At 38.6% G+C, this 23,410-nt stretch overlaps 1 protein-coding gene across 4 annotated transcripts in view; it reads right to left on the reverse strand.

Moving 5' to 3' along the window:
• ARK2N (arkadia (RNF111) N-terminal like PKA signaling regulator 2N) overlaps nucleotides 1-22,772 on the reverse strand; it is a 68,242-nt gene extending 45,470 nt beyond the window's left edge. For all 4 annotated transcript variants that reach the window (XM_090285567.1, XM_090285563.1, XM_090285564.1 and 1 more), the window contains exon 1: nucleotides 22,470-22,772. The gene's annotated coding sequence lies outside the window, so the exon portion shown is untranslated. The remainder of the gene's footprint in view (nucleotides 1-22,469) is intronic.
• Between the last annotated feature and the right edge of the window lie 638 nt (nucleotides 22,773-23,410).

Raw genomic sequence — 23,410 nt, forward strand, 5'->3', positions numbered from 1 at the left:
TAGTCAAGTGCAATAAGACATCTCTTCACTCCAAGTTACTTGATAATTAAATATATGGTAAGCAGCAACTAGAAAATATCTGAAAAATCCTTTTATTAATCGAACATGCCACATCTACTTTTTGCTTAGTATAAACACAAATTTTCTGTATACCTGTTTTTTACATTCCATGGCCCTCTTCTCAGCTGCTGATAAAATAGGCATTTAAATGAAGTTTCCTTAACCCATTCATGAAAACCAAAACATTTATAGCCACTAGAAACATTTATTAATTTAAAACAATCCCTCCCTGACCAGTGTGGCTCAGTTGGTTGGGCGTCATCCTGCACAGGGAAAGGTCACCAGTTCGATCCCTGGTGGGACACATGCAAGAGGCAACCGGATCAATGCTTCTCTCTCCCTTTCTCTCTCTTTTTCCCTCCCTTCCCCTCTCTCTAAAAATAAATAAATTTAAAAATAAATTATTTAAATAATCTCATGTGTAGCCTATTTCATAAGTGTATCTGTGTCATTACTAATTCTTAAATTAAATGAAAGTAAGTATAAGTGTTATTCCTAACACCATTACAAAAGGCATGTTGCATCTCTGAAAGCCAACAGAGGGAGTAAAAGTGAAACCAACAAACTGCCAGTGTCATAAATAAAGCATACTGCAACACAAACGGGAAATAAAATATTCGTAGACATGAAATACCCCTGGGTATGTGGAATAAACCAAGATATCCTAACTAAATAAAAATGAGAGTTGATTCTTCTGTAGAGAATGAAGCGATCTGTTGTGGAATAAAATTTTCCCTTACGTTGAACTATCTGAGAAATATACTCATATGAAATTAATGTGAACCATAAGGCACAAGTGTCAAAAGCCTCAAATTAACTTTTGAAAGCAGAAAGCACTGGACTTTTTCAAAGTATATAATATAACATTGGGTTAAAAAGTAAATTTATTAACCATTTGAGTGCCATGCGTAATTCGAAATTTGGAACATGAGAAAAAAAAAAAATCAATATATAACCTGAGGTACAAAAAAAGAGAAGAAAACATAAAATACAAAGTATTCCATTGTTATTTACATTGATAGCCATTGAAAAAAGTTGATGGGAGCAACAGCTGGCACTTTTGGGAAAATCTGTCAGCGTTGCTCACAGAGACGTTAGCACTCAAAGGGTTAACAATAACATAAATTGTTTCTTCTGTAAATAAATCGTGTGGATAGCGTAAGTGAATCTGGTCTATATTCCTTTTAAGGAAACATGATAATATCAATGTCTTTCAATGACACCAATCAATTACCTTTCATTTCAAGTTTCTTAAATTTAAATGTTTAAAATTTATAATGACTTTAGCTGCCTAAAAAAAAACCAGTATTGCAGTCCATACCATTTAAATGTGCCCAAATCAATCGTAAACATTGACATCAACCATAAAAAGAACACAAATAATTAGATTATGGAATGTCCTTACAACGTGGACACAAAGAACATAAAGATTCTTTATACACTAATATGGAGCAATTTTAAATATGTATATAATGTTAAATGAATCAAAAAGGTACATTATACCATTTGTGCAATAAGGACAAAATTACATCTAAGTATGTCTACAGATGCACAGATTCTCTGGGAAGATACTTAAGAAAAGGGTAACACCAGCTGCCTTGGCAACAAAATAAATGAGGAAACAGGAATCAAAGACTTCTTACTGTATGTAGTTCTGTACCTCTCGAATTTTATAACACATACAAGTATTCTCTATTCAAAAATCCACTCAAACAGAAGTCTAATGAAAAGTCTTCTGAAGAAAAGGAGTTATGCTTCTGCTCATGACACCAACTACTATTCAGGTCAAATTTGGTCAATGAATCCTACTAGAATTTCCTCCTATAGAGGAATTTTGTTATAGTTCATAAAACACAAGGGGGAAAAGTCATAGGAAGTGGAAATACAAGTCGTGAAATAACTCCCTGCAGTGGAATAAAAATAAAGTACCCTAAACACAGGGGGGAATGAAGTCTTATGTACAGATTAATCTGCCCAACCAGATAATTTACTGCATATATTGTGGGGGGTTTTTTGTGGGGCCGGAGGGGAGTCTTTTATTCTGGTACAGGTAGTCAAAAGTAGCAGATAGCAGTAAAAAAATGGTAAAATTATCACATGGGGGTTGCATCTTAAAAACACAATAAAAGGCTCTCAACTCTCTGGTTTATATATTCACAGAAAACTTACAATGAAATAGGATTAGAACAGCCATTTCCCCTGTTCTGTTCTTCCTTCCAATCTAAAGGCAATCCTCTTCTATATGGAGATATGGTATGATATGATATGATATAATATGATATAGGATAATCATCCCCCCCTCATCTCCCTAGAACATTACATTAGTGATTATTCCTTGGCTCTTATTAATATCTCACATTCAACTGGACATGCATCCATTCATTCATTGTTTATTCATTTTTTAAAATCCTCCTTCTGCCTACCATCTCAATCTCCCATCTTCCCCTCCAGGTATCACTCTTCTTTCAAAGCCAACCTTTTTAAGAGAGTTGTCTAAACACCCTGCCTCTATTTCCTTACCTCTCCTCCCTCTCCAACCCAGTCCCATGTGATACCTGCTTCTATAAAGCCAGTATAACACTTCTTACCAGGGTCATTAAAGACCCCCCACATCTCTAAATCCAACAGACGCAGTTTGGCCCTCATCTTACTTAATGTCTAAGCAGCATTCTATGCCTAACTGCTACCTCTCCTCCTTAAACTAATGTCTTTGGCTCTTATGTCTCCTATTCTTCTTGCTGCTCTTTCTCTGCCTACTTTGTAGGCTTAATATTCTCTACCAAATCTTAACAGTTAGTCCTAGGACTAGGTCCTTTACTCACCCAAGTGACCTCTTCTGCATCCACAGGTTCCAATACCATCCCTATGTTAACAATTTTTGTCACTCCATCTCAGACCTTCTCTGAGCTCTAAACCAATCCACCCAAATGGCCACCTAATATCTCCATTTAGATCTCACAAGGGCACCACAATCTCTTCATGTTCAAAACCACATTCGTGATCTGTCTCCTTCTCTAGCTTCTCTAGCTCAGTAAACAACACCACTATTATCTCAACTGCTCTTGTCCAAAACCTAAGGATTACCTTTGATAATGTCTTCTCCTTTAATCATTGCATCCCCTCAATCACTAACTCCTATCAATCCTACCTCCTTAAATTTCTAGCCTATCCACTGTCTTTCATCTCCACAGTTACCTACTCTAAAAACAACCCACCGCCATTTACTCTTCAGTGGCATGACTGACAATCACCTCATGTCTCTCTGTATTTAGTCACGCTCCTACCAACCAACCTGTTCTTCCTACAGCAATATTTTTACAAGGCAAATATGACATGTTTATACGAGGAAACTTTTTTTAATTACATATATAAAGTATTTTTTTAATGTCCTATAAAGGGTAAGAAGAGACGGATGACCAAAAGGAGAGTAGTTAAAGACAACTTAAGCTTTATCTGTTTATTTTTCTCTCTCTTCTTTAAAAATAATTATATGCAATAATTTTTAAAACCAGATGTTAATTCTGGACAATTAAAATGCAGCATTTATCAGTCCTTGTACTTGTTAAGAAATTAAGATGGGGGCAGGTATAAGAGTTAAACCACAGAAAGGAAGCAATATGCTGCCCCCTCTGAGGAGACAGGGAAGTGGAAAGTATAAGGCTGAATGAGGATACTGTGACTATCTGGAGGGAGTTTGTTTCATGTCAGACCTCCTTAGTAAGCAAAGCTTAATACAAGGTGAAAGAAAAGACAGGTATGAGAGTTTGTGAGAAATGGAAAAAGGTTGTAACATACGTTACAGAAAAATTTGACAGAATAGAACGATTCAGTCCTGGCCAGGCGGCTCAGTTGGTTGGAGCATCATCCTATACACCAAAAGGTTGGAGTTTTGATCCCCGGACAGGACACATACCTAGGTTGCAAGTTTGAGCGTGGTCGGGTGCATAGGGGAGGCAACTGATTGACTGATATTTCTCTCACATTAATGTTTCTCTCTCCCTTCTTCTCTAAAATCAAAAAACATATCTTCAGCAGAGGATTGGGGGGGCAGGGGGGGGGCGACAATTCACAATACTCGATTTCCAAACTATGTAAGGATTATTAACACAAACTTAAGGGAGCAAGGGGGAGAGATGTGATTGCTCTCCCCTGCTCAAAATCTCTGCCCGTGTCTCTAGTTTCATCTAGAGCCACTCATACCCTAGCTCTCTCCAGCTACAAAGAATTTCACATGAACAGTTTTTTCAGATCTCTAACCTTTCACACTCATTTTGTGCTTGCCTTCTTACTGCTACTTTTCATATATATATCAGAATAAATTATTACTTTCTTAGGGTAGCCTTTGTTACTTTACAGACTAATAAAAACCCTGTAATAAACATTTTATACACATATTTTCCCTCACGGCACTTTGCATAACTGTAGTTAATTGTGTTATTGATAAATGTCCATCCCCTATACCTAAGAACACACAAAGTTTTAAAGGAAGAGAAAATTATATAACGAACCCCCCCACCCCAACTGCACAATGATTAACAGGCAAAAACATACCTTAAGGTAAAAGTTATTATCAAGACAAAAAGTGTCATTCTAATCTTGCATGGTTCAATGACAGACATAAAGGGAATCTGTGAGAATTTACTTCTGATAGCAAGTTTATCAAGGAAGTAGACAAGGTCATCAGTTAAAAGTTGAGATAACTGAGGTGGTTTGAGGCTGATTTGAGGATCAGGCGTGAAACAATAGTGAGAAATGAAGAAACTAGAAGTACAGTACATGGTTTCCAGACAACACCGGTCCACTTTAAGCGTATAGTCATGAACTTAAGTGAGACCCATGGGTGTGTTCTTCTCCTTTCAAGTTCAGCAGTATAAATCCAAGGGCAAAGAAGTTAGAAACTGGATTTAATCAGAATTGCAGTTTGCCAAGCTAATAGAACAAAGCAAGAAAGAAGCAAAGAAGTGTGTGTGCAAGGAAAAGATCTTTAATGGTCACGTTAAGACGGTACAAGGCAGTGAAAAATGTGGTAGCAACAATGGAACAGACAACCCAGTGGAGTCAGGGTACTAGAGACGGTGAGCTGGAACGACAGACAGTAGTGCCAAGAGATCGTGAATGAAACTGAGATGAGAGAAGGGTTGCAGTTATTGGTAACTGACAAGACCTAAAATAGTGTTACTCCAGGTGTTGCCCTAAATGACTGACTGACTGCAAAGAAAGAAGTGCAGAAATTAGAGTAAATGATTAGAAATCTACAACAATTTGGTATTGTTGTGATAACCAAACAGCATTTCAATTTCCTACTAATTGACTTTGACTGTATTTTACCAAAAAAATCTAGCAATGATGCATCAGAAATAAATACATACTGGACATCACAACAGATAGTTCAAGAAGCGTTGGTTAAAGTGTGACTATGGGAGTACACTGGCTGAGGTAAGGTGGAGAATAAATCATTATGGAGAATGAACAGGCAGTATCAGAAGAATCATCTATGCATATATTCAAGTCACCAAAAAGTAAGGTAAAATGTGGACAAAATGACACTAAGCAAGGAACAAAAATCATCACAATACTAAAGGGTTGGTCAGGGTAAAAAGATGACAAGAATACATGGACAAATGGAAGTGAAAAATTACCTGAAAAAGTGGCAATGAGGAACAAGAAAATCATTTACCCCTCCTTCTTCAGGTCAGAGGGGCAGGGAATGGTATCAGCTAAGAATTCTAGATCCAAGAAAACTACTCTTTCAAAATGAAGAAGGAAAGAAACAACAAAGAAAATTCCTAGTTAAACAAAGACGAATGGGTTTCATTGGTAGACCTAAATTTACAGGAAATTCTTTAAGCTGAAAGGAAATGACACCATATTATGACTCAAATACATAAAACAAATACAGACAACAAAAAGTGGTAATGTGCATATTAACATAAAAGACTCTACAGTAATTTTTTCTTCTCTTACCTTTTTTCTAAAAATGTATAACTGTACAAAGCCAATACTTGTAACACTGTATTGCAAGGTTTATAATACACATAAATGTTATATATTAACATAATAGCATAAAAGGAGAGAGATTACGCTCTCCCATACAGGAGCAATGTTTCTATATTTTGTTAGAATTAAGCAAATATTAATTAGAAGACAACTGTGATAACTAAAGACACAGATGCAATCCCTAAAGCAACCACTAAAAAAAAGACTCAAAAAATATCATTTAACGACCCCCACCCCTAAGGCAGTAAAGAAGATACAGAGGAATCACAACAAAAAAAGGGGCAGGAAAAAAAAAGAGAGACATTAGAAAGTAAATAACAAAATGGCAACTGCAAATCCAACCATATTAATAATTACATTAAATTTGAGTGGCCTAACCACTCCATCAAAAGGCAGAGATTGTCCGGCTGGATAAACGAGATTCAACTTGTAGGCACTCTACAACAGACATACCTTAGATTCAAAGATATACTAGGCTGAAAGAAAATAATAGAAAAAGATATACTATGCAAAGAGCAACTATAGGAGAGCTGAAATGTCTGTATAAACTTCTGACAATATTACTAGATACAGAGGGACACTTTGTAATGATATCAAGATAATATTAAAATTATACATGTATCATATACAAAAATATATGCACTTAACAGGTTTAAAATACATAAAACAAAAACTAACAGAATGAAAAGATAATTCAACACTAATAGATTGATTCCTAGTTTTAAGGTGATAAAACTAAACAGAAAATCAACAAAAATATAGAAGGTTTGAACATTATCAACCAAGTCAACCCATACAAATTACATATAGAACACTTCATTTCCTGGATGGTTACTGGCATATACAACTGGATATAGGGCGAGATGTGGACTATACACCTGGCTGTTGACTCAGATGGTTGGAGCGTCATCCCACACACCAAAAGGCTGAGGGTTCAATTTCCAGTCAGGGCACATACCTAGGCTGCGAGTTTGATCCCCAGTTGGGATGCGCACAGGACACAATCGATCAATGTTTCTCACATCAATGCTTCTCCCTTTCTCTCTCTCTAAAATCAATAGAATAGCCTCAGGTAAGGATTTTTTAAAAATTACTAAGATGTGGACTACAGGAAGAGAAAAAAATAACTTTGGTTTGAATTAGATAATGCTCACAAAGTTCTCAAAGAAAAGAAACAAATACAAATAGAGAGGGTAGCTGAGTATAACAGTAAATCTAAGGAGAAAGCATAAACAGAAAAAGACTTTAACAGACTTTAAAGTTTAAAAAAAAAGAAAAAAGCAAGCCAGTTGCTTTATTGTATAAACTGGTAGGTAAGAAATTATCTTTATGCACAACTAATGGACATAATCTAAAAGGGGGGGACAACTGGAGGGAGGGGGGCCACCGGGTGGAGGGGAGCAGAGGGAAGGGAAATTGGCACAAATGTAATATTTTAATCAATAAAACACATTAAATCTGAAAAAAAAAAAAAAAAAGAAAGAAATTATCTTGGAGGGAAAAGATATCTACAAAGCACAAACAGAGAAGAAAGTCTTCCTTCTTGCAATACATTCTCAGATGTTTAACAATTTCCTATAGACTTAAACCATGAGAAATGACCAAGATTAATGAGGTCTTATCTAAGGCCAACCACATGTACAGAAACCCTCCTGAGAGTTTTGACATAGCAAAGTATAAAATCATTAAGCATTGAACATAATAAAGTCTTGCCTTTTAACCCTTTCAATTTTACCCTTTGTGAGCACAACCATCTTTAACACCACTATACTGACACAAAAATGAATGAATAAACATATTGTATTGTCCTTCCTGATGTGAGAAATGCAAACTGAAATAATTTGCTGTTACAAGTTTACTGTTGCTACAGGCACTTTCAGTTAAAACCACAAGCTGACAGAAGCACAGCCCATTAAACTGCTTCTAGGCAAGATTTTGCTCTACAATCATGTAAAATGGGGCATTCTAACTGCCAGCACTCCTGCATCTGTTTACTCATATCACCACCCTAAACTCGAAGAAATACAAGCAGCTAATGCCTCAAAAATGATCTATACATGAACCAGTTAAGTTACACTGATTTTCCACATGTACAAGCCATAGTATTAGGTAACTCTGAATTCCAACTTTGTTCTCTTGCTCAAAACAATATTCTGAACTAATAAACAAAAAAGCAACTTTGAAGAGGGCCAATGCTTTACTAACAAAACAAGAATGCTTTTTCACACTAGAATAGAGGCTATAACATTTCCCCATCACAGAAATTTTAGTTTAAAAAAAAAAAAAAAAGCCTTACAAGTGATCCTGTCTATTCCTTTGCAATGCAGAATGGTCCAAATAGAACACCTTCTGTTTCATCTACTCTAGCTTCAAAAACCAAGTGATAAAGTGTATACCAACTTCCCTTGAGAACACTGTTTCGAACAGAATTTATGGCATAGTTTTTTCCAAGATTTAGTCTACTGTATCCTTCATTTTATTTAAAATTGATAATAAAAATTCTATCTATATCTGTGATCAACGTATGTATCCAACATAAACACAGTTTTCACAAGAAACACTGAAGATCAACCTTTCAAGTGAGTCTGCTTATTTTCAATATTTAGATTCTTTATCCAGTTCCCTCCCCTGCCCCCCTCAAAAAAATCTATACCCACAAATTTTCAAAAGTACGAGTAAGTGGGCGTGAGGCCACTACAAAACAAACTTGTATGCTGAATTTCCTGCTCTTTAAATCAAAATTGATTCTGTCCTCAAAGTTTTCTTTTTTAAGAAAGTCTTATTGAAATATTAGCACAGAGACGAACAGACATCATAAGCATGCAACCTGGTGTATTTTTTTAAAAATTAACGTGTCCACGGAATGAGCAAATGGATACAGAATATTTCCCAAATTCCAAAGGCTTTGTTCCACTCTCTGGACATTACCTGTCCCTCAAAAGTAATCATTATTCTGACTTTTACCACCACAAATCAATTCTTCCTGTTCTTAACATTCAAGATCACATAAACATTCTGTGTTCATGGATTGAAAGACTCATTATGATTGACATGGCAATTCTTTCCAACTTGATTCACTGATTCAATGTATCCCCAATCAAAATTCCAGCAAGGTTATCTTGTAGATATTGACATTATGAGTCATAAAGTTTATATGGAAAGGCCCAGGATAATACTGGAATTGGAGGACTGACACTACCCAACTTCAAGGCTTACTGTAAAGCTACAGTAATCAAGATAGTATAATATAGAGCCCAAAAATAGACCCAGAGTCAACTGACCTCTGACAAAAAAGCAAAAGCAATTCAATGGAGGAAAAAAAGTCTTCTAAATAAATGGTGGTGGAACAACAACTGAACAGCCACATGAAAAAAAGATTAATCTAGACACAGGCCGTACAACTTTCTCAAAAATTGAACCAAACTGGATTACAGATATAAATGAAAAATGAAAAAACTATAAAACTTTTATTTGAAAGAGAAAATTTAGCTTTGGCAATGAGTTTTTAGATACAACACCAAAGCATGAAAGAAAAAACTGATATACAGACTTTTATTACAATTAAAAACTTGTGCTCTGCAAGAGTCAAGAGAATAAAACGTTTAAACAGTATGCCTAAGTCTTACCTTAAAAAACAAAGAAAGTACACATCTTTCTTGCTCTGTTTTCAGTTCAACTGCCAAACTTAAAGAACTGTCAGCATTTCTAATTCCTTATCTTCCACAGTTCCCTTTATTCTACCATTATCTCATATCACCAAATCCAAGACTTTTTTAGTTCTCACTCCTTACCTTTCAGCAGTATCTGATACTGTTAATCATTTCCACTTCTTGAAAATACCCTTCCAAAGACTTCTACACCATCACACTATACACTATTCTGGTTTTGCCTCCTTCCTCTCCAACTCGGCCTACTTATATCTATTTTGTTGCCTCATTCTTCTCATCTCTTTAAATTTGACCTAGTCCTAGGCTCTCTTTCTCTTATTTTACATCTTGTTGATATCATCCACATTCCTAGCTCCCAATTTCATACCTTTAGTCCAAAACGCTCTTCCAAAGATCTCCAAACCCAGATGATCAATCGTCTACTTGACATTCTATTTAAATTATATCAAAGATATTGCAAATTTAAGATGCTAAAAAAAAAGCCAAATTTGTCCATGCCCTACCAAACTATTAATGTGCAATTAATTTGGTGTCATTACCAAAGCCAAACGCATACCTCCAAATTACACTCCATGACCAAGTCCTATCAATTTGGCCACCCAAATATCTTCAAGTCTTTGCATTTCTATATTGCCTAGTTCAAGCTACCATGACCTACTACTGCCTAGAATATTATAACATTAGTGGTCTCCCCACATCCACTCCTGATCACTACAATTGCAACCAGAACTGTTTCTGTTAAAAACTCTGGCCCTGGTGGTGTGTCTCAGTGGATTGAGTGCCAGCCTGTGAACCAACACTGGTTCAATTCCTAGTCAGGGCACATGCTTGGATTGTGGGCCAGGTACCCAGCTGGGAGTGAGCAAAAGGAAACTGATGTTTCCTTCACACATTGATGCTTCGTTCTCTCTTTCTCCCTCCCTTCCCCTCTCTCTAAAAATAAATAAGATATTTAAAATATATGAAAATGTGATCTTGTACCACCAGCTCAACTCATTAAAAAAACAGAACTATTTTAAACAGAAAGACCAGGACAGAAGATACTTAATTCAGCTGATAGGTATCAAATACCTATGTGTCAGGCAACATGCTAGGTTTGCGATTACAAAAATGAATAAATCAAGCCTTGGCCAGGTAGCTCAGTTGGTTAGGGCGTCATCTCAAAACACCACGGTTGTGCGTTTGATCCCCAGTCAGGGTACATACAAAAGTCAACCAATGAATGCATAAGTGGAACAACAAATTGATGTTTCTCTCTCTTTTTCTCTCCCTCTTCCCCTCTCTAAAATCAATAAAAATTTTCTTTAAAAAAATGAGTAAGTCACAGTACTCACACTTGAATACAATCAAAAACAAATATCTGTTGAAAACATACTGTTAAAAGTGTTTCAGGGCAGTTATAAAGAGAGTAAGAAGCTCACACAAATGAATTGGATGAGTACAAGCAGGACGGAATTGGGTAAGTACTATAGGAGAGGTGTAAAGAACTCTAAATTTGCCCTGGCTGGCGTGGCTCAGTGGATTGAGCGCTGGCCTGCAAACCAGAGGGTCACTGGTTCAATTCCTAGTAGGGCACAGGCCTGTGTTGTTGGCCAGGTCCCTGGTTGGGGGCATGCAAGAGGCAACCACACATTAATGGTTCTCTTCCTCTCTTTCTCCCTCCCTTCCCCTCTCTCTAAAAATAGGTAAGTAAAATCTTAAAAAAAAACAAAAAGAAAAAACAAGAACTCAGAACTAGAAAAAAGTGTGTATATGAAGAGAATAGTAATTTAACTGGTCTTATAAAGTCAGAGAAGGAAAACTCTGACTCCAAAAAACCTCCGCTGCCTTGCGGCATACCTCTTCAGGGGAAAGGCTAAGGGAGTAAACCCCGACAGAAAATCCGGAGCCGGAGTCCCTAAGGCGGTTTGACGTTGTAGTCAACACCGGCAACTCCTGCGGCGCACCTGAAGCCAAGCAGTATTGACTCCGTCTTTCCCTTGGACCCTTCAGCTGCGAAGAGAGGGGGGGGTCTGCTGCATGGGCAACAGCAGACCCTCCATATCACCCTGCCCAGGCTCTGTAGCTTCAGCTTCACTGGAGAGGACACTCCAGCGTCATCACAAGATGTCGATTCAACACGGGAGGAGACAGATACCGTGTCACTCCTGAGTCGGACTGCACAGCCATTCTCGGCGGTGCAGATAGACTCTTAAGAAGCTACACCATCGTCTCTCGAGACGGACGGCTGCCGACGACGATAAAGGTAAGAATAATATCAATAAATAAAAACAAGAATAAATGGGTCTACTACAGAATTTCAAAGCTATGTACTACATATGAAGAAACATGAGAAAAATCAAAAGAAACAAGTTCACAGGTACTAAACTCAAACTCAAGAAAGGATTTCAAAGCTTCATTTGAGATCACTTAAAAGATGATTAGATTTAGATGAGAGTTCTATTTTGATAAAGACAATAAGCCTGCAGAAACAAAACTGATGTCACTCTCAGCCCTAATACAATATGGTGGTCGCCATGGAATATGGCGATCCAACAACTTTTAAAAATGAAAAGAAAAAACGTTTATAAAAACACCATATAAGCTAAGGCTAGAAAAGAAGGGAACCTGGAGTGCTGTTATGTGTTCCTGACAAATTATTAATGTTCTCTAAGCCTCTGTTTCCTTGTTTGTAAAACTTCAGTCCTTGTAGGATGAAATGAGTAACACATTAAAGCACCTAGTGCAAAACAAGCACAAAGTCAAGGATGAAAAAGTAGTATTTTTTAATCTTTGTAAGCCACTTCCCTATGATCAAAGTCATCTGGGTTCATTCATACACTCAACACATATTTACGGAGCACACAGTGTCAATTACTATAGTAGGCACTAGGAAATATACACTACCTTCCTAACAGAACTTACAGTTTAAAGAAAAGCCAATCAAATAATCACACAAATAAATATAAAATGTATTATTGTGGTATGTTTGGTAGAGGGAAGGTATGTTGGCACCATGAAAGGAAAACAGGAAGAGGAATGTAATAGCCTAGGGGATCAAGGAAGTCATCCCCGAGGATGAGTAAGAGCCTATTTAACAAGGGAGGAGAAACAGATTTAAAATGACTTGTACTTCAAAAAGACCACTCTGGCTGCACAATGGAGACTGAATGAAAAAAAAAAAAAAGATGACTGCAGTAAAATAACTTGAAAGCAAAGCAAAAAAAGTACCGTAGCTCTGGACTGAATGGCAGTGGCAACAGAGATGTGGATGAACCTGAGATCACAGAGTAAACATAGGACATGAGAAAGGATGGTGCCAAGTAGGACCATGAAACTATTCTATTAGATACTGTAATGACAGGCATTAGACATTTGTCAAAACCCACAGAACTGTTAACCCATATTATTCAACACAGTATCTGTTTTTCAACACAAAAAGTAAGCTCTAATGTAAACTTGGGGCTTTAATAATATAGCAGTATTAGCTCTTCATTGTAACAAACATAAACTAATGCAAGGTGTTAATAAATGGAGAAAACTGAGGGGGGGGGTGGTATAGACACCCTTTGTACTTTCTGCTCAGTATTTCTGTAAACCTAAAACTGCTCTAAAAAAATAAGTTCAGCCCTGACTGGTGTGGCTCAGTGGTTGAGCACCGGATTGTGAACTGAAAGGCCGCCAGTTCAATTCCCATTCAGGGCACATGCCTGGGTTGCTGACCAGGCCCCCCACTTGGGGGCGTGAGAGAGGCAACTGATCAATGTTACTCTCACACATGAGTATTTCTCTCCCTCTTTCTCTCTTCCTTTCCTTCTGCCTAAAAATAAATAAATAGAATCTTTAAAAAAAAATAAGTGTATTATTAAATTATTTTAATGCTGAGGAAACATTTAGCTTAGAGCTACGGGGGGCCAACTTTGCCCTCAGAAGAGAAAAGCCTAGCAAAAAAATAAAGCCCCCAAAGAAAAGCAGTAGAGTCAGCACACAGAGAGATAAAAATAGTGCCCAGATATCAAATGAGTTCTTAGATTCAAATAAACCAGAGGCCAGTTGCACACTGGTCTTATCACAGATAGATGAACCGATTAAATCTCATTTTTGCTTTTTTAAAAATGCATGTGAGCCCTGGCAGGTATGGCTCAGTAGACTGAGTGCCGGCCTGAGAACCAAAAGGTTGTTGGTTTGATTTCCAGTCAGGGCACATGCCTGGGTTACAGGCCAGGTTCCCCAGTTGCGAGTGTGGGAAAGGCAACCAATCGCACATGGATGTTTCTCTCCCTCTCTTTCTCCCTCCCTTCCCCTCTCTCTAAAAGTAAATAAATAAAATCTTTTTTAAAAATTGCATGTAAAGCTATTGTGTGTGTGTGTTAGTTATCTTCTGCATAAACATATTTGTAGGTGTTAGGGTCACAGCATACAGGAAAACCACTGTAGGTAAGGTTGTACTTGTAGACCTCACGGAAAAGGCAACATAAGAACAAGCTGCATTACCTTGGCCTTTGCTTCCCAGCATTGGAAAACTAGTGCCTCCAAGTGGCACTACTCATGCTGTTGGGCAATTTTAGATACAGCATAAAAACTCAACCACGAATTCTCTAAGACCTCAAAGTTTTCAGAGTTTCACGTGATATTTTAAAAAGCAGATACAGGCAATTTCAGTTAAAAATACAACCCAATAAAAGAATGCTTTGGTCATTAGTAACTTTTTTTTTAATCGATAAAGGTTTTGTTGCATGTCTGTATAATTTTTTAAAAGTTGTACTTTAATAAGACACACAGAAGTGGTCTAACCACACTGACAACTATCTAAACAATTCTATTTAGGTTTTCAGAACTTTTAAAATTATTTTTATTAATTATTGCTCATAGTTAACCTGAAATGTATAATCCTCATTTCTAATAAAAGAATATATATGTAGGTCAATGGCTAAGATATATTTAGATAAATTTAGACAGATATATTTAGAACAGTTTCTGAATTTCCAACCTGCTTCTTAACCTAAGACCAGATCATCCTACACAAGTAGTTTCCTCTTAACCAAAATAGTTCTGAACATCTGCATCTTTACAAAAGTTAAATAAGTTTACATATTTAAAAGGTCAGGTTTTAATACAGACTCCTTTAAAATAAGTTTTCCTGATGTATTTGAAGTTTGATATTTAAAATTTGGTTTTGCCCACAAATATACAAGAATATATCCTTTGTATAAATTAAGGCATAACTACATTTTACACTTAAGAAGGTAAACAAGACTACTCCTTTGATAATGTTCCCTAAAAACAAAACATCCATTATTTTGATTCATTTTATAGAAACCACATCATTTCTTTATCTTTATATTGGAAGAAAACTGTATATACTTTTCCATGTACTTATTTTAAATTATGCCCAAGGCACACCAAATGGTTACTCAATAAAAGTAAAAACTATGCCATATAAAGAGGGAAGGAGTTATTAAGCAACAGAGTTGCAGTTTAAATAACCTCTAACAGTCTAGAATAAAAACATCGTTAAAAGTTATTTTAACAGGTTTACCTTAAAAATCCTTAGCTGGCTCAGAGTTTAAATACTTGACTATGCATGTTTATTACTGAATCTGTGAGTCAAAAAATGATGCACTCCTAATAATAAAAATCAAAGCAATTAGACTATTTTTAAACTGTTGTGAAAACACTTCTTATATGAACTTTTAAAACAAAATAAAGTCATAAAACCACCAACAGAAATGTAGCTTACGTTAGAAGTTTCTGCCTCCAAGTTATTGGTGTAAATATTTTCACTCACCCTCCTCAGCCCCATTATATTACAAATCTTCATAGAAAACAAGCATTATGTTAATCATCTTCAGTTCACTCATAGTTCCCAATACATAAAATTTAATAAATATTTGTTGAATTGATGAACTGAATCATTTTTAAAAATCACCCAGACATTAATAAAATACATTGTTTGCTTAAAAAGTAGTACTATTGATTTGTATATAAAAATGTATTCCATTACATAGATCAACATGATTTCTGATAAAGTAACTCTCCTTTTATTTTTCCACATAAAAACATAAGACAAAACTGACACAACTGTTAATAGTCTAGCAAAGTGTTTCGATACACTTAAAATACTGTATTATAAAATGATTGTGTATTAAGGCATAAAGATGCAAAAACCAGACACTACAAAACTAAAGAGGTAGAGAGCAGTATCTTACTAAACACCAAAATGAAGCCCCCTCTTCCCAGGCATTTAGATCTCGGAAGAGATTCCATTGTATCTACAACAATGATGGTCCCAAATCTTTTATTTATTTATTTTAAATTTCATTAATTTATTTTTAGAGAGAGAAAGAGAGGGAGAAAGAGGGGGAGAGAAACATCAATGTGTGGTTGTCTCTCGCACATCCCCAATTGGGGACCTGGCCTGCAACCCAGGAATGTGCCCTGACTAGGAATCAAACTGGCCACCCGTTGGTTCACAGGCCAGTGCTCAATCCACTGAGCCATGCCAGCCAGAGCCCAAATCTTTTTAAATAGAAAAATTAACCTCTTTTCTAATTCTTATATATAAACACTAACTTAATCTAAAATGACAACAGTACTCTTATCTTATATAAGCACCAACTGCAAAACAGATTTTGCTTTCAAAAGACATCTTTCTGTTTTGAGTCAGGATTTGATTTTAGTTTTTCCACTGAGAACTTGTAGCCTGGACAATGCAGGAACTGAAGATCAGGACTGAAGTAAAAACATTACAGAATTACAATATAGAAGATGGCCCTCTTCTCCACAGCAACTCTTCCCTTCCCTTCCCTTAGCTCTCAAAAGGAAGAGGTTGAACAGGCTATAAACAAGACACAGTATAAAAGAGTCAGAACTGAGAATGATAAAAGGCATTCCCAGTGAGGAATCATGACTAATAAATTGATGGAGCTAGTCAAGAAGCATCAACATCTGCTAGTATCACATAAAACCAAACTTTATGTACCTCCTGATTCAAGTACTCAACATCAACTATAGAGTATTTTTGCCCCCTCAAAGGAAAAAAAGAAAAAGAAAAAATAAGAAAGAGACTATACCTACAGAAACTGAATCTGATCAAGCCTCTAAACCTAATGCCAATTAGCAAGAAACCCAGGGGACAGAGGAACGCATTTAATACCGCCACCACAGGAATTTAACTGGCAAATTCAAACTGGGAAAACTCCTATTTCTTCAACAAATAATTTGCCAGGAATAAGAAATGAAGGGGGAATCTATAGTTTGTAAAACAATGCACAGACCTTATTTGACTCTTCATCTCAATGACTGTAAAAAGACATTTATGAGATAATAGAGAAATCTGAACACCGAATATCATACGATATTAAGAAATTATTGCTAATTATCTTTCAGTGTGATAATAGTTATTTGGTTTTCTTTTTCCTTCAAGAGTGAAGTTGATTAAAAAACTGGGGGAGCACTAAAAATTAATGCAGCTCAATGATCTGGCCTACCCAGAACTGAAACATAACTTCTGAGAACGCAACGACAGGAAGAGAGAAGCAGCTTTGCCTGCTTGCCAGCCAACCTTTTCTCCACTGATATAAGCTCTATAAATAGCCCAAAAGTGATCATGGCTGCTCAAATCACTTCATGTGGCAGACACTACCACTACTGACTTGTTTCTGGCCCAGTCCCTGGACTGTGTATATAAACTAGCTTCAAGTAGGAAGCCAAGAAGTTACCAAATGCAAAGAATGCACCGTCGCCAATGAGAGACCCTCTAAGGACTCAAAAGCACCAACAGTGTGAATCAAGAATAATTTAAAACACAGGTTCTAGATTTCCTCCAAGAGTTCTGTTTTGGACATTTTCTAGCTCCCCCAAGAAGACAGTCCACAAAAGATGGGCCACCACATGCTGGGCCCTGAGGTCTCAAAGACAAATGTGGCCAAGAACCTACCCACTACACATGCCCTCAGCCACAGAGCAAATTCTCCAGTGGACTGCAGTAGAGGAAAATAATGAGAAACCCTTGATGATAAAATGTTGATTTAAAAATAAACTATACTTCTATACTCTGGGCAAACAGGACACTGCTTACAATCTTAACCACATGAGGTTTTGGTCTTAATACAGAAAGGAAAACAATCCTGTTTTCCTACAGTTTTAGTCCACACCCAACTTCCCTCTCCTCAACAATATCTTTCTCTAATTATAAGGCACCTAACAAAATGCTGACTCTGGACATCATAAAAGTCTTTTTTTTAAACCAGACAACTCAGTAAAAAATAACTTCCACTGATCCTTTTAGTATCTTGTTTCCCTAATGCTAACTATGTTAATGAAAACTTTCAATTTCTAGATTACCTAAACACAATCCTAGTTAATCCAGATTCATGGGAATAGCTGTATAAATTGTTATTTTTCTTGTATACACTGTAAGTTTTAATAGACTTAAGTTTGTTCCTCTTTGAACAACAATCAGAACTAATTCAGTAAAAAATGGTCTTGAATTCCAGGCAGAGTAAAAAGTAATTTCTAAGTGAACTGGCAGTATGAAAAGAACATTCAAGACTCTAATCATTTTCTTTTAAGCTTAGAAACCCATTTAAGAGCTAGCTATCTTCCAAATCCTTATTTAAAATGACTTTAATAAAGGAAGACTAACTCCATAGTAGAGATGTTTTGTTACACAGTAGTTTTTTCTCCTATAGCCTACTTTTCTTCTCCACATCTTAGAACAGGAAAGAAACTTAAAAATCATGATTCATTATATTTGAGTTCCCTGGGCAGAAATGATTTCTTTTAACTTTGTACCCATCCCACCTGGCACCTAAGTGCTCAGTAAATGGTTTGGTGGGTTTTTTTTTAAATCCTAGCCCAAGGATACATTTTAATTATTTTAGATTGGGGGGTAGGGGAATGGGAGACTGAGTAAGAGAGAAAAACACTGATTGATTGCCTCCCATATGTGCCCTGACCAGGGATCATACCCAAAACCTTTTGGTGTACAGGACAATGCTCCAAACAACTGTGCCACCCAGCCAGGACAGTAAATGAGGTTTTTTTATTTAACCAGGTAAAAATACCCCCACATACAAATAAAACTAAGTTCTGTGGAAAGAGTTCTACTTTTGATTAATCTCTCCTAGAAAATACTGATCCAGGTAGTTTTAAAATTAAATAAAGTCAAAATAATAACAGGATTTACACCATCTGTCTATTGGCTATTAAGTGAAAGAATCAGAGCAAAGAGGAATGAGGTCCCTATTTTGAATAGACATGAAAGAGAACAGAAACAAAACTTAAAACACTGTAAATAAAATCTACAAATCCTAAATATGACAGCCATCGAACATGAATTACACTGGTTATTTTACAGTACTTTAAAATTACATTTACTATTATCAACTGCTACTAATGTTACAATAAATACATATAGTACATACAACACAATCCTCCCCAGCAGTTCAGGAATATAGAAGAAAATAAAACAAGCAAGATGTTTTTTAGTTTCTCCCTGCTCCTTTCTTTTTCCCACAAGGACCTGTAGGCTGGGTGTGAAAACTGACTGAACATCAATCCCACTTCTGCTGAGAGAAGCTGCCCACACAGAAGCAGAAAACACTATTTCCCTTAAGTTCAATCATGAGTCCTAAACAGTAGGGAAAGTAGGTACAGTTAAAGCTGAAGGCTACAGATTTAGAAAAGTTCCATGACAACAGTCAAATTTAAATAAGACTGAAATTTGACAATTAAAAAATAACTATCAAAGAGTCAACCTCAAATAAAAAAATAAAACGAATAAAATTTCTACTCACTGAAATAAAGGCTAAAGGAATACCGATCTCTTATATTCCACCCGAGTTCCCTCCCACCCAGTGCAAAAGAAGTAGTAACTCATTAAAAGACTAAGGTACCGTACTTTCACAAGCTGGGCCTACCTTCTTATACACTACCTATCCCTCTGTAAACTGAGGGCACTGGCCACACTTAACCATTCAAGATCATTGATACTCATGACTTTGCTTAGGCTGTTCCCTAGCCTGCAAGTCGCACCTGGCAATCAGCTCAAACCTCAGGTTTAAATGTGTAAGCTCCTACAGCATCAGGGCCTGTCAATCTTCTCCACCACTACAGCTCTAGAAAATAAAGCACTACTGGGACACAGGAGCAATCAATAAATGAGTGTTGTGAGAATAAAGAGGTGCCACTGAATGTTTTGTCATCTGTGTTTTCTCAATAGCTTTTTCACCTTTCTAGTCTCAGAGCTTTTTACTCAGTTATTAATATGTCTATTTCATTTTTACTATATAATTACAGCAACTCAAGAAACTTTATTTGGCCCCAAACTCTTTCCTAAAATAATGGAGAATGTTGAAATAAATATGGTTCAAAAGAAAACATACCACAGTACATTTTTCATCTTTTACAGGTTTTCTCAAGTATCATCAATTCAGTAAATATGTCCCTAGTTACAACCAGAAACATCAGTAAGTTCTCAAGTGATTTACCCAAGTTACAAACAGGGTTTGTTTGGGTCTCTAGCATATACCAACTTCGAACTTTAAAGAGAAAAAACAAAAACATCCTAATTACCCATATATCAAGTCTATTCATGCACACATCAGAACAAAACCATAAGATTGAAGATTCCAGCAAAACAATCCCTTAAATAATAAGTGACTACACATGCTCCCAGAAGTTAAGTCACATATATAGTAAGGAGATTTAAGGTACCAATGTCATTTATGAAAGTAGAAACATTTGAAGGACATACATTGAGCACTCACTTCTAAAAGAACTGTCTTAAATTAGAACTTAAAGCCTAATTTATCTTTAATATATAGGTCTTGAATAAATCGTGAAGACTATAAAATGAAGTATTATGATACTTTCATAAATGCATTTAAGAGTAATATAAACTGATTAGTGAGTAATCTAACAGCTATACTGTGAACTTAATATGAAGCTAATTAATAATGGGAAAGTTTCCAGCTCCAAAATATGTCAGAAAAAATTTTTTCCATTATGAAATCATATTTAGCCGATGCTTTAGGTATAATAACCATGATATTTCTCCCTGCCTTTCATATTGTATACACTTATTTTGAAGTCTATAATATTAACATTATGAAAAAGATACAGTTTGAAGTTTTAAGATTACAGTGATATTGAAAAGTACTCTGAAAGAATGTAGTTTAGAAATGTCTACAAATATTTTTATTTCTCATTTCATGGAACTGTATGAAATTTCACTAAGGCTCTTTTTAAAGTAGCATACAAATTATCTAAAGCGTGTCTAGTTTCCTGAATTCATATTTAGCTCATAATTTTATATTTACTGAGCATAAAGTTCCCAACTAGGCATTGTATTGGCCAGGTTACTCTGCCAAAATATTACACTTCGTACTAAAAAACGGTTAGCAGTGTGACTGCTCAGGACATCGGGTAATAACTATCCATTGTAGGCCTCTAAAAATGCTTGTTAAACCAAAAGGCAATGCTCTTACTAGAAAAATCCAAACTGCCAGGATCAGCAAAACTACACTGGAAAAGTTAACAGCCTCCATTCTTAAACATCCCAGGAGAAGAAAAGGAGTGATTCCAACGGTTAGCAAGTGCCCAACGACACTACACAACAAGAGCCCAAGCGAAACTGCCAGACGCAGTTGTCATCAAGAGGTCCCCCGTGACAAAGTATCACCCGTGGAACTTTCATCCTACTGCGTGGAAGGACTCCGAAAGCAAAAGCTCAAGCAAGAAACCCACAGCTTATCCAAGGATAAACTGCTCGCGCGGTTCAATGCGGGAGAACAAGTACGGACGTTCACTCCTTCGACCTGCGAGCCTCTATTCCGCGACAGCGAAGAGGCCGGTCTAAAAGGCAGAATGAATGGCGTGCCGTTGGTTCTGTTGGGGGCTGCTGCTCCAACAAGACACTGAGGTCGGTGGTACAAGAAATAAAGCACCAAGTGCTACTGCGGAAAAGAGAAAACTCTGGGAGGAGTCAGAGAAGACGACGATCTTTAACGTGGGGCTCGTCGCTTTACATCGTCGCCGGCTTTCTAAATAAAGTTGACGAACTGACAAACTCGCCAGGAGAGGTCAATTTTGGAGACTGCCGTGTCCCTCCCGAGGACCAGAGGCGTCTGCCTACCGAAAGAAAGCGCCCAGAGGCAGAAGGCACCACGCCTGAGAAAGCTTGTCTCCCTCCTCCTCCTAGGCCACCGCTGTGCTGGGGCGGCCGCCTGCGCTCTCGGGAGTACGGGCAGACGTCGGCGCCAGAGCCCGGCAGGCGAAGCCCGCAGAGTTGGCGGAGGTGCCGCAGCCGCCGCTTCCCCCGCCCGCCCGGGCGCAGGAAAGTTGCGTGAAGGCAACTCCAGGGTCGTAAAGCCGCTGCCCCGCGCGGCCCGAGAGCTGCGGCACCTCCAGCCTCCTCTCAGACCCGGGGGAAGGGGACCGGCCTCGCCCGGGCCCCAGCATTCTGGGAAGGAGGGGGAGGCTCGGCCCGCCAATTCGAGCGAGCCGGGAGGACGAGAGGGTCACCAACCCACAGGCGAGCGAGCAACCAACCCTTCTAGTTAGCCCCCACCCGGGCCGCGCCCCCCGCCAAGTCCAGGCACTCGCCTGTGGACCCGTCACAAGCCCGGCCCTCGGACGCCGCAGAGCCCTCACCCACGGCCCGCTGTCCTACGCCTCAACCCGACCCCTCCCCGGGACCAGCCCGAATGCCGCGGCTCGATCCGTAGCCGAGCCGCGACCCCGCGCCCCTTCCCGCCTCACCTGCTCTCCGGGGCGGCTCCGCACCTCTTCGTCCGCTCCGCGCGCCCCGTCGGAACACGTACTGACCCCCCAGCCGGCACTCTCCCGGCCGCCGTGACTCGGAAAGCGACGGCCGCCGGCGCCTTCTCCTCCTCGGCCCAAGCCCTGCTGGCGAGCAGAGAGTTGCGGTCAGAGCCCCGCCGGGGCCAAAGGAAATCTCGCCACCCCTGCAGGCTACACCACCAAGTCCCTTCACTCGCCCGCGCCGCCCGGAGAAAATGTCACCAGAGGCCGTCCCGCTCGGCGCCTCACTTCCGCCCGGAACCACCGAGCCCAAACCAGCCGGCTAGAGCGGCCGCTGCGGCGGGAGCCTCTAGGGACCTGAGCAGGAGGCCAAGGGAAAGCCAGACAGCGCCATCTGTCTGCAGGGAATCCGCGCTCCTCCCGATGCAGAGAGCCGGGCGCTCAGGCACTGCCTTCCCAGGATTCTTTCTCGTGCTGCTTCTATCTGATCAGGCACCTCCGTTCCAGAAATATCTTTCTCGGAGGTTCGGAAAGCCAGTCAGTGCAAGACAAGGGCAATGCCTTAAGAAAAGGACGGCGCTCCCTTTTCCGTGGGCTGCTCCGTACTCACCCTTTCTGAAGCCTTCCTGGGTGAAGCTCGTCGGGTCTGAATGCTTGAGTCACCCCAACAAGGAGTCCCCACATTTCTCTCCTCTCTTTTTCGCGGATGTCCACTGCTCAGCTCAGGGAGATTGGGTTGTACTCACGCAGTGCCGTCACCATCCCGTTCAAGTTTCTGGACGAGAACCTTGCAGGTCTCGCCGGTAGACCGCCACCTGCTGGGTGATACAGGGTCCGTGAGGGAGACCCCCGCTCCGCCCTTCGGCGCGTAAGAGAAGCCCAAATTCCACCTCTGCCACAGTCACTCCTCTGATTTGCAGTTCTCCCTGGAAAGGGTG

The sequence above is a fragment of the Furipterus horrens genome, unplaced genomic scaffold (genome assembly GCF_987537825.1).
Source record: "Furipterus horrens unplaced genomic scaffold, mFurHor1.1.pri manual_scaffold_8, whole genome shotgun sequence".
In the NCBI taxonomy this organism is placed as follows: domain Eukaryota; kingdom Metazoa; phylum Chordata; class Mammalia; order Chiroptera; family Furipteridae; genus Furipterus; species Furipterus horrens.